The 15003-nt window shown below is 38.6% G+C and overlaps 1 protein-coding gene across 1 annotated transcript in view; it reads left to right on the top strand.

Annotated features, from left to right (window-relative positions):
- The window catches only part of LOC105675959 (uncharacterized), a 38119-nt gene that overhangs the window by 5440 nt on the left and 17676 nt on the right, over nt 1–15003 (top strand). The gene's annotated exons all lie outside the window — the stretch shown is intronic.

The raw sequence follows: 15003 nt of genomic DNA, 5'->3' as shown, positions 1-15003 counted from the left end.
AATAATCTACATGAGATTTTTTGGCGTCGCATACGGCAATTACGGTTCGGATTAAGGCAAATATTATTATTGATATATGTATATATGCTGCACTTATATATATTTTTTACGACAAAACCTTTTGCTTTTACTTGAAACGATAACGTATTCGATATACGAAGTTGAATGTAGAAATTAATGAGAAATTTAATAGAAACGTAAATGCACATAATTTATTTCATCTGTATGTGTTTTATCGATACAGATTCATAGAATATATCTTATCAATATGATATTAATCTCCATTCTTTGATATTTGTAAAGTTTATTTTTATAATTTGAAAATTATGATAAATTAGCTTTGAATCGATCAGGCATTTATTATCGAATCAAAATAAAATTATCACCAATATATTATTATATATAACAATATTATCGAATAAAAATAAAATTATTGTTAATCAAATTATAAAATTTGCGGTGAATTTTTTAATCGCTCGGCTTTTTGCAAGTTTGTTTTGCGGAGTGATCACGAGGGGTGCTCATTATCTTTAGCGATCGCACGCACAGCTGCATTCGTACTTAAATTGAACTGAGAAATGGCTCCGAGCTGGGACCTACATCAAAGTTTCGATATAGCCGTAATTCCCAATTTACCGAAGGTACCGCGTGCGGAACGTGGACTGTCCGCTAATGCGATAAACGATCGCCGGACGCCTGGTTTCTGGCTATACTACTAGCGGCGTCCGTCCAGCTTCCACATCAAAGCGAACCCTACTATCACTCCTACGGACAAGTCGCGCAACGAACGCGAATCCTGTTATCGATAAAACGTAATCGCTTTAACGTGGGCGGCGAATATATTTTTTCACGACTACGTCTTGAAACAATAACGTAGATATAATCAATATACGAAATTAAGTGCAGGAACGTGTAATTAGATTTCTAATAACGGAATTGGGTCTATTAAAATAGACTTGTCGGTATTTTTTATTTTAAACTATGCTAGAATATTTTTCAACATCAAACTTTTTCACGGCGAAAATAGTTCGGTATTTTATTATTAAAGTAAAGTTTGGATGATACCGAATACGGCATGAAATTTTTCTAGCTGTTTACAACTTAAAAGTTTGTGAAACTTTCTTAACTCTTTTATCTTTCAGAGTTTTCTAGTTTAGGCTTGAATATTTAAAAATTAATCAATAGAACACATAATCTAATAATTCTATAAAAACAAGAAAATTGGTATATGTACTATGTACACATTTACACTGCAAGCCAAAAGTTTGAAACCGTGTAGAAAATTTTAGAATATATCGGTGTAATTATTATGTGCTTAAAAGTTTGATTCATAGTTTATATTCAATACTTTTTTTCAGTTAAAAGTTCAAACTCATCATTACTTAAGACAGCTGTGGTTAATTTAGCATTGTTTAATTTCGAAGAAACGACAGGAAAAAAGAGTACGTTCATAAAACTCTTCATTTCAATATCATAACTTAGTGTCAAAAATCTTATTATGTTTTCATTTCAAAGGAGTCGTCGAGGAATGGTCCGAGAAAAATGTCCATCGAAAAATGATGGGTTATTTTGGACGGATGAAAAAATCTGATCTTTCATCAGAAAAAATTAATAAACTTGTAGCCAAGTTACCGAGATTAGTGAAAAAAGTAATTCAAACTAAGGATGGTTACTTTGACGAAAAAAGTGTTTAAAACTTTTTTGTGTTCTAAACATTATTTTTATAAAACTTTTTAAGATTTTGTGACATTATTGTTTAATTATAAAAAAATGTTTCTTCTTATTCTTAAATAATACAAATATAATTGTAGTAAATACTTTTGGTTTTATTTCTTAGAATAGAGATATTTCCAATTACTGGTCTCAAACTTTTGGCCTGCAGTGTATATAAAATATATGGTGATTTATATGTAAATCTCATAATCTCTCCTATAAATTTAACTCTATTAAGTATATTATTCCTCTGAAACTAATTGCTGCTTTTCTACAAAAAGATTAACATTCCTTATTAGAACGTGAATGAATTACAGCACTAAATTTGTACTTTAGTTAGTACATTACGCATCTTGACCTAAAAGTACATTTAGTTATTTGCAGTGTAACGGTATAAGTGTGTAAGAGATAGCGAAACGAATAAATGAGAAATCAATACTGTTAGTTTTTCCAGCTGACACATATGATATTTTATTATGTACATATTGTGGTATATTTATATATAATATTTATATTTGTTATAAGTATATATTCTAAAAGTTAAAATATATGTGGCTTGATATAATGTGGCTGGAAATAGCAATTAAAGAGAAAAAATTTTTCCCGCAACGTGGATATATAGGATTTTCTCTTTCTCTATTTTGTAATTCCGATTTAATCCCGAATATTTGAAATTTTAGACAACTTAAAAATTTCCGAGGAGTTAATTTGTGAAATGCGTTTGAATGCTGCTGTTTGAAATGATATGCGGCTAAATATAGTTATTTATTAATTTAATCATTTTTTAAACGTGTTGTGTTGAATTTGATGCAGTATTTATAGAAGAAAATCTTTTTTACTAACTAAAAAAATTATTTTACTAACAAATAGAAGTTCAAAAATTGTTAATAATTATATTGCAATTAAAATAGCAATTAAAATAGACTTAATTAAAAAATGCTGTTAGCTGTTTTAAATATACTTTGTTTTGATGAAAAAAGCTTTAATAACATTCCTTAAAATGCAATTAAAATATTTTATTTCCAGAATACAAGGGTCGTGTTATGTAAACTCTTCAATTAAGAACGCATCTAAAAGCGTTATTGTTATGCGATATAGCAAATATTTTGAAACCATTTATTTAACTTTAATTAACTTTATTTAACTCATATCGAAAAATTTTCCAGTTTGTTTAAAACCATCGAAGAACAAAAAAGCGTGATATTGGCACGAAAAACAAGAGTCTGCCGTTATTGCTTTTTCGAGGTTGCTCTTTGAGTCTTGCGTTCGATGACGCTATGACGACCGAAGTCGGAATCGATCGACAGCTGTGTGCGGATGAGACTATATCGGTGAATGTTCAAAGTTATTGATTTAATAGCAGCAGAGAGTGTGTTATGGATCCCGGCTCCGCCACTGTGACTCGATGCTGTGTGTGCGACCATATCCATATCGATATTATGCCCTGCGGCATGCTGCGCGGCACTTACTCTGTACTTGGTTGACAAACAAACTTTACATGCTATTTTTTACTTTGAATTCGAAAAGTTTGTCCATAAACGTCGTGCGGAAACGTATCGCGTTTCATCGAACTACGGACAAGTAGATACATGCGCTATAAATCACGAGAAACGATCGTAAGAAACGATCACGAGAGAATATATCTTGCCTTATGGTTTATTTATCGAAATGAAAGATGGCAGCGGTACAAGTTTAGCCAATGCTTTTAAAATCAACGAATAATGTTGTAAATTTCTGTTAATGCTGTCAGAACGATGTTGGGTTAATGCCAACATTTATATTTGACTTGATAATTTTGACTTTTCAGTCTATGATCAACTACATAAACGTTAGTTTTCAATTGGTTACAACTGGATTTTTGTAATAGAATTTTAATTCAATTTTCCAGAGAATTACTTGACGTTTGGAAATTTTTCATCGAGATTTTGCAGAGGAAAATCCGCTTCTATGAAGTGTATCATTAAAATACAGTGATGGTGGAGTGCACGGTAGAGATCGGATATGTGCCAATTTGCAGAAGATAGAATAGTATTTCACAGAAGAACAGAGGAATAGAATGTGCGCGCGCGTTGAACATTTCCGAAATATCCGTTCGGTAGGTATCCATTTATTCTGGATAAAATGCCATCAAATTTTCAACGCACGGTAAAAACGTCTCTTTCCTCATAGTTGCGCTCCACCCATTTTCTCTCAGTTAATCCTGCTGAAATAATTATCGAATTAGCATTACAAAGGAGGAAGGAGGCGCGTATATGCGTTCTAAGCTAAGATGCCTAGGCTTGCTTCGTTATCTGACTGCCTTTGTTCCGACATCGGACTTCCCTCCTGAGCGACTATTAGAAACGTGAAACGCGTTCTCGTTGTGCTCTCGGAGAGTCCTCCAGGCTGCTGTCATGTTAATTAAACGCCCGGCGTAGTGTGATTCGCGCGAAACATCGTCGGACCTGAGCCCTAAACTTGTCCAAAATGTCACAGAAACGTGCGTGGAAGAAAGAAGCCGACAATTATCGGTATTCGTTTAGGAAAAATTTTAAAAGTGGACTGACTCTCAGCGACTAAAATAATTTGAAAGTTTCACGATTTTAATAAATACTTAAAGATTCCGTATTATAAATATCCAAAAGTATCTATTTAAAGACGACGGATTCGCTGTAGCTAAATTAAGCTGTAAGTAAAAAGCTAAGAGATAACTAATGCGACATAAGTGAATTAAGGAACGAATTAAATTTTCGCCAGGGATTATTAGAATGCAAATTGCTCCCTGAATATTTTCTCCTCGTTATACGGGATGTCCCAGATCCAAGACTCGTCCTTTCCCGTGCACATCAGCGAGTGCAGAATCAATTCTTTAGGATACTCGCGCAGCTCTTCGCCCATGATTTAAATAAAAAATTATATGGAGATGTGCGAAAAATACAAAAGTTTCGCGATAAATGATAACACGAAATTCTTTGCAATCGCGTTGCAGCTTCAAAAATGTCTTTCGAAAAATTCTGTTTCGGAGCTTTTTTCGAAATTACATTTTCCCAATTCTATAACGCTTAATATAGTTAAACTTTAAAAGGTGTATGCAAAAAGCCTCCCTAGGGTTATACATTGTGTGCCAGGCGCGCTAAAAGGAAATCGTTGTTGGTTTGATCTCGAGATTTCCCGGAGCTCTTCGTCGTGCCAACATTGTAGATTTTTGCATGTGAATACCGCAACGCGGTAGAAAAATTCAAATAATTTATAAAATCTGTGCACAATATTGTTCCAAAAAAAAAAAAAAAAAAAAAAAATCACCATTATGTAATAGCCCAAGCACTATTGCGATAGATTCATTTGGTTTCAATTGTGGGGGCACATATCGAAATCAATGGGAAGCATGTCGAACATTAACGTGCGGCGGAATGCTCCGCCGCCGGTTTTGAAAGGATTACACTGACGAGATCCCATGAAGTTCTGTGTGGCGGGAATGGAACAAAATTTCCCGGGCGATATCGTCGCGACGCGCTGAAACTCGCGGCGGATGATTAGAGTGCACAGGGCTTTTCGAGGCGCGCGCGTGGGAAAGAAAGTCTTTTATTTCGCCGAGAAAGCGGGAAGGCCGGTATCATTATACGCGATTATATTAGATCCGCGTTGACGTCTCGCGTTCCTTCTTGTTTAAACTGGATTAGCGAAGCATACGCACCTTATTACACGCACGAGAGCACAAAGCAAGCGCCACGCGATATCTAAAGAGATTATTATTATACAATCGCGCTTTTTTTTCCACAGATTACATTCGAAGCGATTTGACGAGCTGTTGATTAAATTCAATCAGATGTCGATCAATTCAATTAGGCATCATTATCGGCAATATGATACGATACGTCATTTATAATGCAGCCCGATTGAATAATTAGTTAATTATGAATTCGTTATTTGGTCGTTTCTGCCGCCGCGAGCGAAACGACCGCACTGTAAAATCTGCGGTGGAAAATTGGGTCGCGGGACTAAACTTTAGCCTCAGCATCCTCGCCGCATGCTAAATGCGGCTGTCTCCCATTTCGTACTGTCATTAAACGTTGCTTCTCATACGCAGACAAATAACACTCGGAATTAGGGAATCACATGTATTGCTACACGCGACGCTGTAGCATGGAGGTGAGAATGTGCAATACATTGCGGCGAGTCCTTGGCTTATTGCTCCTGGAACATTTGTCGAGAATTCGGCGAACAATATGGCGACTCTATCTCACGTCGACACATCGGAGTGGAACCTTTATTATAATTTCGGCATTGCGCGACTTCATTTTTCGCGCCATTTAATGGTTCGACGAAAACGCAAGAAGTGAATAGTCACACTGGGAAGAATACCGTGAAGAATTTTATTTCACAGTTTCAATTTCTCTTTAGTAACGCTGAAACGCACGGAGGTAGTATTGGAACAAGAGTAAAATATTTCACTGCGACTGCTATGGATTAAAAACTCTCTGCCAGGGCGGATTTAACCGCGATTATGTCCCGTCCTGGTTCTTCAGCATATTAAATTACTGTTTTATTAATTCTATTTTCGCGCCGTTGGCATGTAATAACTTAATCTCGGAGAGATGTTTTTGTACGTATGTTAAACCTCGCGATAATTTTGATAATTTAAATCTATCTTTTGAAGTTTCGAAACGTTTCCTCATTCATTTGTTGTAATATTTCGTGAACACAATTGTGACTACAAGATTATCCAAAAGTCTTATCGTCGCCGCGCTCGCGATCGCCTTCCCATCGAGGAAGGGGGGGGGGGGGAAGAGTAGAGATCTCACCGCCGAATAATAGCTTCTGACATTATCTGTCTTTCTGATCCACTGATGCGAATTTTTCTCCGAAGGCGAAACTTTCATAATTTCTTGGTGAGACGGTATTTCGAAAAATTTTGTGGCGCGGCCTTCCACCTTCTTTACCGCGATTACGTCATTTCCCTTAATTCAAAACATGAGATTACACGAGTCCTCCGCGGCTTGCGACACAGTGACTCAATATGAGAAAATGTAATGCTCTCAGAGCGAAAATTGGCAGTTCGTGAAACAACGACCTTAGATTCACGTGAATGGCGTTCGCGAAATTTGCAACAAACAATGACACACGCACGTTCAAAAAATTTTTGTGAAACGAACAAAGCGCTCATATTCCGTCACGTGCATTCTGGTTATATTTTTCTTTTTTTTTGACGTACATTTTAAAGAGAATCCAATAAAAAGTAAATTACTTTTAATTTGTTGACAGTATTAAATAATAATAAATTTGGATCGTTTACAAACGTCCGACATTGAGTGGATAAATGGCACTCAGAAAACTGGGTTGCGTTTGAATATTTTATTTTTACATTTTCAGTTGGTAAAATGATCCACAAAAAATGAATGAAAAATGAGTGAAAAGATGGAAAAAGAGATATTTTTTTTATAATTATGTTATTTTTCCGTGCGAGAAAATTGCAGTTTGGAGATAACGTGTTTTGCAATTTCGGAGTTGATTACGAAAACGGTCCTTCGGTTCAATCGCAGTATCGAAATTCATATTACTAGAGACTGACGCATTACACGAAAGTTTCGTACGGCGAATATGATCTACATTCACAGTGTCGCAGTTTCATTTATTTTTCCTTTAGCAGCGGCGGTCGTCAGAATGTTTCCAACTTCAAAAGTGTTTGGAAAGAAGGAAAATTTCAAAATCACACGTGCGCCGCTTGTCTTGAGGAAATTAAATATTTTGACTCATCCATAAAACTGATTGCCCGTAATTATTTCGCTCGACGGGTGTTTCGAATCAGCATAACTATCCTATCCTCCCATTGAGGGAGCCGGAGCGAGGCGGGGCGGGGAGGCGAGGAGCAGCCGACGGAGCAGGGAGAGCGCTGGCATTTGCATAATATGGGAATCGCTCCTGAGGCCAAGCCATTGTTCCGAGCGCGTCTATGCGCGTGGCGTAGTATGTGAGAAGATTCGACGAGCGGAAGAACATCCGAATACGTAACCCGGCGATAATAATTACGTTCCTGTTCCACGTACCGCGCGGTGTGCTGCTTGGGCAACGCTCTCTTCCTTTCTCCCACACCGAATTGACTGCGCGGGGGCGGAAGGGGGGTTTGCTTGCTACTCTACTTGTTTGAAGACCTCGTTTCGCCACCGATTGATCCGGCGATCCGGCTGAGAAAGAGGGCCAACGGGGAATGAAAGAACGGGAAAGCGGCTCGTTGACAAGAATCGCAGCTGAATGGAGATAACGTTCTCCGCTCTCGTTAATGTTTGAACAGTCATTCGCGAACATCAGTCGTTGGCGCGCGAAATGCGATATTTATATTCGCCCCGTATTTTGCATTTTGCATTAGATGCGGATGTTCGATGCAAGCGCATCCGATAGGAATCTGTGTATACAGAGGCGAGCGTTTAGATGTGCGAATCAAGGTATCTCGATATCTTGTATAGAACATAGCCGATATCCGAATCTAACAAGCTGATCGACGCGAACTGCACCGGCATTATGTTAACCGACGCTTCACGTTAATAGTCGTATTACAGCTTATAATTACCGCGTAATTGCCGCACAACAACTGATTACTCCGCGATCGTTTATGAAGGGAGATAAACACGTGAAATTTGCACGTAATTCTAAAAAGAAGGATACCAACGCGCAAACGAACGAATGCGAGACCGTTGAACTTTGATTCGTGCCTGTTTTATCCAACTGTTGCATTAGAGTTAATTAATATTGGCGCAGCCATGGAACGTCTCAGATTCTGGCCACGTGCACTGTACACGTAGATGCATTGCGGTTCACGGCACATCTGCGCGGGCTAATAACGTAGTATAGCGTAGGAACGGTTGCCAACGCGACGCCTCACGTTAGTGTTAGCCACCGCTTGCGGCCCATTAGCGAAGCGGGCGTCTGGCCGAGAGCTACCGGTACACACGGCGGAAATTAAAACGCTGTTACGATTACAAGGCTTAAGCGGGTCGTAAGCGGTGGCAGAAGGTCTGCGGACCCCAATTACGGTGACCGGTAGCGCGGTAACATAACGATCGTTGCGAAAGCAGGACCGGCGGTTGCGGGAGGTGCAAGAATCCCCCATCGTGATCGCGTCGTTTGTTGCTGGCTTCAGGTTGTTGATTTCGGCTCCGATCGCCGGCCGACCTTTCGCCATGTCATAATCGCACGCGAGTCGCGGCGAGTCTTGCGAGTCTAATCGACACGGGACACGAAGCGATCGCGCAACTCGGGTTATCCCCCCCCCCCCCCGCAGGTATCGATCCGCAAAATCGCGGCCGTCTCCCTTCGAGATACTCGCGACACGCGAATTACACGGTGCGCTTTTAAAATTCGGCGGGCGATAGAGCGCCTTATTGCCTTGAACGGGGGATCACTTAAGCGCGCGCGATTATCTTCTTTCGAACGACGAAATGCCATGGCGATCCCAGTGCAGAAAACGCGGCTTCTTCTTCTTCGGTCCCTTTCGTGCCGATACCGTGAGGAGCTATAGAGGAAGTAATCACCCGCGCTTGATTGCGAAAAACCGCCAACCGACGGCGGTGCCTCGTTCTTTCCACGGTTGCTTGCACACCGCCATTCCTCTCGGTTGGTCGCTTCTTTTTTTAAACTGCGCACATCATGTGAAGAGTAAATCGATCATTTACATTGTATCGATTAACTCTCTAGGGGGTCGAGCGCGCTTCCTTTTCATAAGACGAATTCCAATTCCATTTATCGAAAATAGAAACTGAGATACTTCTATCTCGCTCGTTTCTTCAATATGTTTGAAAATAATCCGCAATCGATTAACATAATCTTTGTGGTTGATAAAAATGAAATTATTTGCAGCAATGTTTTGATTTAATGGCAAAACGCAGATTAAAATAAAATAGCTTTTCGCAAAGAAATTTTTTTGCATAGATTTTCTAAATCTTTCTTCAAAAACGAGCGAGTTAAAATAATTAGTAAATAAATCATTGCAGACAAGAATAAAGTAAGCCGTTTTTGCGCAATTTATCATTTGTATTCGTTTGCATATATCTTTTCATATTTACGATGAAAGTAGATTGTGAGCGATCATACATCAAGCCTAATCTTCGCTATGATAATCGCGGGCAAATAGCGCTCCGCTATTAGTCCTAATAAAGGCAAATGCCGCTCCTTGCTTTAATTAAATTACGAATTCGATAGTTTCGCTGCTCTCGTTAGCATTGTTGATTGACACATGTGCATAATCGAATCCTCTTATTACTTTCAATCACTTTTGTTCTTATTATCCTGTTTAGTTACTTCTCGGTTTCTCTCAAATATAAGTAGCAGCTGTTGCATGTATGAACTCGATGTAAAGGCAGCTGGTTCAACGCATTCAACGAATTTATTTTTAATTATTTATAATCATCTGTTTGATTGATCTTAATTCTTTCACGCTCCAGTGAAACCGCGAGTTAAAAGACTGCGAAAGGCTGACCGCGGTATTCTTTCCCAATCGTTCTTCAGCGCGGAAGACCAGATGGCAACGATAAGCGAGCGCGAGTGCATTCGCGTCGGAGAAACGCATGGACGAACTGAAGTGTAACCTCGTAAACACGGGAGAAATGTGCCGCGACAAAGAAAAGGAAGACGCTGGAAAGTAACGCCACGCGGAAACCCGACGACGTAACAATTATCTCATCCACGTCATTACTTTCTAAGTTTCTAATTAAGCCGCGGCGGCTGCGTAGTATCACGCGCTATCACTTATTAGAGAGGTGTTAAATGCAAGTGCGGCCATCACTTCGAAACCGCGAAATGTCATTCTCTTAAGAAAGTTCACATCTTCAAGCAATCTGCATTTATGTATTATTTGAAAATTTTCACTCGCATTATGTTATTTTTTTCGCGGTGAATAGACGGTGTTTTCTGTGTGCACACAATGCACACAATGCGAGTTCTTGATTTTCTACATCAAATATATTACTTACAAAAGGTATCATATTCACGATAAACTATTTTTTAAAATCAACTTTTAAAAAAATATTTTGGAGATGTAATTTTTATTGTCTAGAGTTTTGATATTTTATGAACCCCACACATTTGACGTGTATCAATGCATATTTCCCGTTGTATAAATTTCAATTAGCGATATTGATTTCAATTGGGTTTAAAATATATCAATGTTACAATTTTCAAACAACGTTCAACAATTTTATATTTAAATTAAAAATTCTGTCAATCGACTAGTTGAATTAATTTACGGGATATGATTTTAATATTTATTTGTGGCTTTGGAGCATTTTTTTTATTAAAAAATTGTTTAACTTTTTTATAATTTATATTTCGAGAGTTTGCGCTTCGACATTGAAACAAACGCTCCATATCTTCTCAGTTTGATTTGCGGGAAATTTCTAGGTGAAAGTGTACGACTTCTGAGATATTTTACGTTCACATGCAACTATATCTGTGCACGTTGTGTGCGCAACATTAAGCGCTCCATTAATGAGCAACCAAGTGCGACGCAACAAAAGCTGCGGCTCGTAAGCCAGAGAGACAGAGCCTCGCACTTTCTCGGCCACTCGTAGATGTTCCTCGATAACTAAAGATCGAGTCGTCCGCCAAAATTAGAAATTTCTCCGGCATTAATGTAGAGAAGGGAACACAATTTACAGTGATTTCCCATTCGAAGAAACATCGAAATTGATATAATTTTCGATGTGGTTAATTTTCGATAATAATGAAGATGCGCTCCGAACGCCAAATACGTTCATGTTGTCACGAATTGATATAGATACCTCGTGTCCGCGAAATTTCGAATTTGCGGGGAATTATGTCGGTTTCAAATCCGGCTGACAACGAGCAACGCAATTAGAGTGCCTATACGTGCGCTGGAAGCTTGACGCCGATTCGCTAAGAGCGATTTCGAGCCGCAAGCGAATTAAAATAATAATCGGGCGACTATGCAGAACCGCTAGGAATTCGAAATTTCAGTCCGCCCCTAATGACGGCCCGTCATTTCGCAGTCGTGACTGCGACAAATGGATTCCCCGCCTTTACGGCGAAAATCTTAGTCGCTTCCCCCCCCCCTTCCACCCTCCAACCCCCCTTTAATCGAGGCATCACGCGCCGTTGTCGATAGCCTTTAATATTTCGAATCGAATGATTGCCCAACGCGGCTCGGGGTGTCTAGCTGATTTCACTTTGCCGGTATTCTTTAAGAACCGTCGATCTTGCATGCCTACCAAATGATTGTGATCAGCGCGTGCATGTTATGTCATGATGTACGAAATGCGCTGTACGATTAATTATACTAAAAACGACTAAGGGTAAAAAAGAAAATTGAATAACTTTTATATGGTGTATTTTATACTTAATAGAGCCGCGCGCGTCGACGCACGCACTGCGAGTCGAAATATGTCGCTTTGTATTTTACACAAAGCGCACGCATTCGGTGCGTATATACTCGTTCCATTACGCATTCAGTAGTGTATTTAAACGCAAAACGTTCGCGCGTTTCGTAGAAGGAGAGGACACGTTTCTCCCTTCTGCATCTCGCGCGCAGCAGTAATTTCAAAGTTTGTCTCACACGTCTGTGTCTGCGAGCGGTAAAGCCAAACGCGCGACTGCATAATGTTTCGCATATATTCGCGGGATAATTTAACACGTAATACACTCTTAACGTTTGCTTTTTATTAACAACTAGTTAATTACCTTTCATTAGCAATTTAGCTGTCGGAGTGATGATTATTTCGAACGTATAACTCGTGATCATTATCTCCCTCCGATAATTGCATATATTATTACTTAATTATTGGAAATTCCAATTAATGCAGCTCACGGTTCTTGAAAAATATCGGAGAGAGATAGATTCCGCTATTATAGCAATTTACTTTTTATCGTATATTTATCATCCCATCTCATATTTTAATCCGCAATGGAATGCTAATATTTAACGTGTATGCGTATCAATCGTCTTTTATGGAGAGTAGCTACGAACGAATTCCACTTGCTCTCGAGCAATTTTTGTGCTGTTATTCTATCGATTTATAGGTGAATGAACGAATGGATGTCAAATACAAACGCTTGCGTGACAACATTCCGACGTACACTTCGCGATCCTATAGAATAGCAATGATCTCACGTTGATATTTCAGTTATTCGATGAAATATATATATATACATTATATATATATATATATATATATATAACTGGACTGTGAGCACGACTCGCGCGTGCTGAAAATAGAGAGTTTTCGCTCACGGCAAGGATCGTTCTCAAGGATGATTCCGCGCTCGCGCACGAGCTAACGCTCGTCTTCTTTTAAACGCGCAAAGGTGAAAGTTGAGCGAAGCGTCGTACTAGAGGTTTTTCATATTTAAAGGTCAACAACTGATGGTCGACAATAACTGCGACGTTTCTTCCGCTTACGTGGCAATTTTGCGCGAATTTCGCAATGCGTGACATATCGAAGCGAAAATATTCGAGAAGCCTTATAATTTTTTAATGAAGCGGCGCAGCGAGCTCACCGTAGTATTGAATAATGTATTCTCGAATAAAACGCCAACGAGTTAGAAATAATTCAAATTTTGAATCCGAAGGTTTGAAGTTTCTCTCGGTCGTTATATTAGCTAAAATTTTAAAATATCTTCCAAAGATCGGTATATCAAGCTGTATTATTAATTACAGCTTTAAAGCATAATGTTAATAATTTTACTTCAATAATGGAATATAATTCTGTTACCTAGATAGCAACCAAATACTATTATATTATCATTATTATTTTAACAAATTATTTTCTTCATTATCTCCTGCAATTTTAATCATTTTCAATTAAGATTTTAATCTTCACGATATTAGATTCTTAATTTTAACAATTAACTTCACCTTTTAACTTAATTACATTATTATTGCATTTGTATCATTTTAATAGCATAAAATAATGTAAGATTAATATTAATATAAGAATAAAAAGTTTTTTTTTAACAAGTTAATGAACTATTTCGAAGATAAGCGTATATAGAAAAATTTCGAAACGACGCAAAAATAACGTGGATGATATTTAATCATTTCAACATGGACGGTTTCAGAGACGATTTAAGCGACTGCCGACAGTTGTACACGCATTTTCTTTCACGCGAACTATTCATTAATCGTCCCATAGCCATCCGTTGAAAGGGAAGGCCGGCTTAAAAGCGCGCGATTCGTGTTTACGAGTGTCTGCGTTTCCTCTTATTTCGCGACGACTTCTTTCGCCGGGGAACGGATTTTATAACCGCGGCGCATCCCGTCGTTCGACTCCGTGTATCTCGCATGATGCTCTCGCAGGCTCGTTAATATATCGTCGAACGAAAGTAAAAACTTTCATTCGCCGCTGCGGCTGACGTCGTGCGTGTGCCGACGCGCTCTTCCTAGGAAGAAGATTCTCGGTTACGTATTCAACCGCGTATGTGCAGCCGCGGGTCGCGACTTTACGAGATGCTTGGATAACGCGCAATATACTTTCGATGCGTCGCGAGTGCGGTAATTGCGTACTCCGTTAGCGACATTTATCGGCCTCTTAAATCGCTGAAAAAATATCGCTCGCAATCATTATTAGTGGTGGAGCGATATGATTCATGCGCACTTCGGAGTATCGCGTCGACATTATAATTATTTTATGTAATATTTTTTAATAAGATATCCATAAATTTTGTCAGCAAAATCTAATAATGGAACATAACGCCTAAGTGAAAATATTCTTTCCTGCCTTTTTTTTTTAATCAATCACGCTTCTATATTTAGACTTATTATAATAACAAATACAAGTATGTAACGATGTAATAATTTCAATGTGAACATGAATTTTGCGTAAGAAAAATAACCGCGCGCACCTATTATATAAAAATTATCATTTGAGAAACATAAGCATCTAATCTTTTTTTCATAAACCTCTTATGGGATCTCTTTGTAGTCTCATACCATCTTTGTGGGTAGCACGCTCGAGTAGAAGTTGACCGGTTACTGCCCTACATTTTCCTTCCAATTTCCTTTTGTTCCGTAATGCAGGTCCTCGGGTCTCCCTTGAGGTTTCTCTACTCGTAGAATTTGATTGATTTGCTACGATTTCCGTAGAATTTCAATGCAGTTCGATGATGCGGAATCTCCTCCCTTGATAGATATAGATATTTAAGAACTAAAAGACAGGATTAACTCTCGGTTGGTGAAAGTACGTCATTACGACGCTCGTCGTGATCGCGTCGTTGGATTTTGCTTAAATTGCATTGGAAATAAGACGCCCATCTCGACGATTTCCATAGTAATCTAGAGGTCTGTTCGTGACGAAAACTATGGGCGGC

This window comes from Linepithema humile, chromosome 2 (genome assembly GCF_040581485.1).
Source record: "Linepithema humile isolate Giens D197 chromosome 2, Lhum_UNIL_v1.0, whole genome shotgun sequence".
Lineage (NCBI taxonomy): Eukaryota > Metazoa > Arthropoda > Insecta > Hymenoptera > Formicidae > Linepithema > Linepithema humile.
This window is presented reverse-complemented; position numbering and strand designations above follow the sequence as displayed.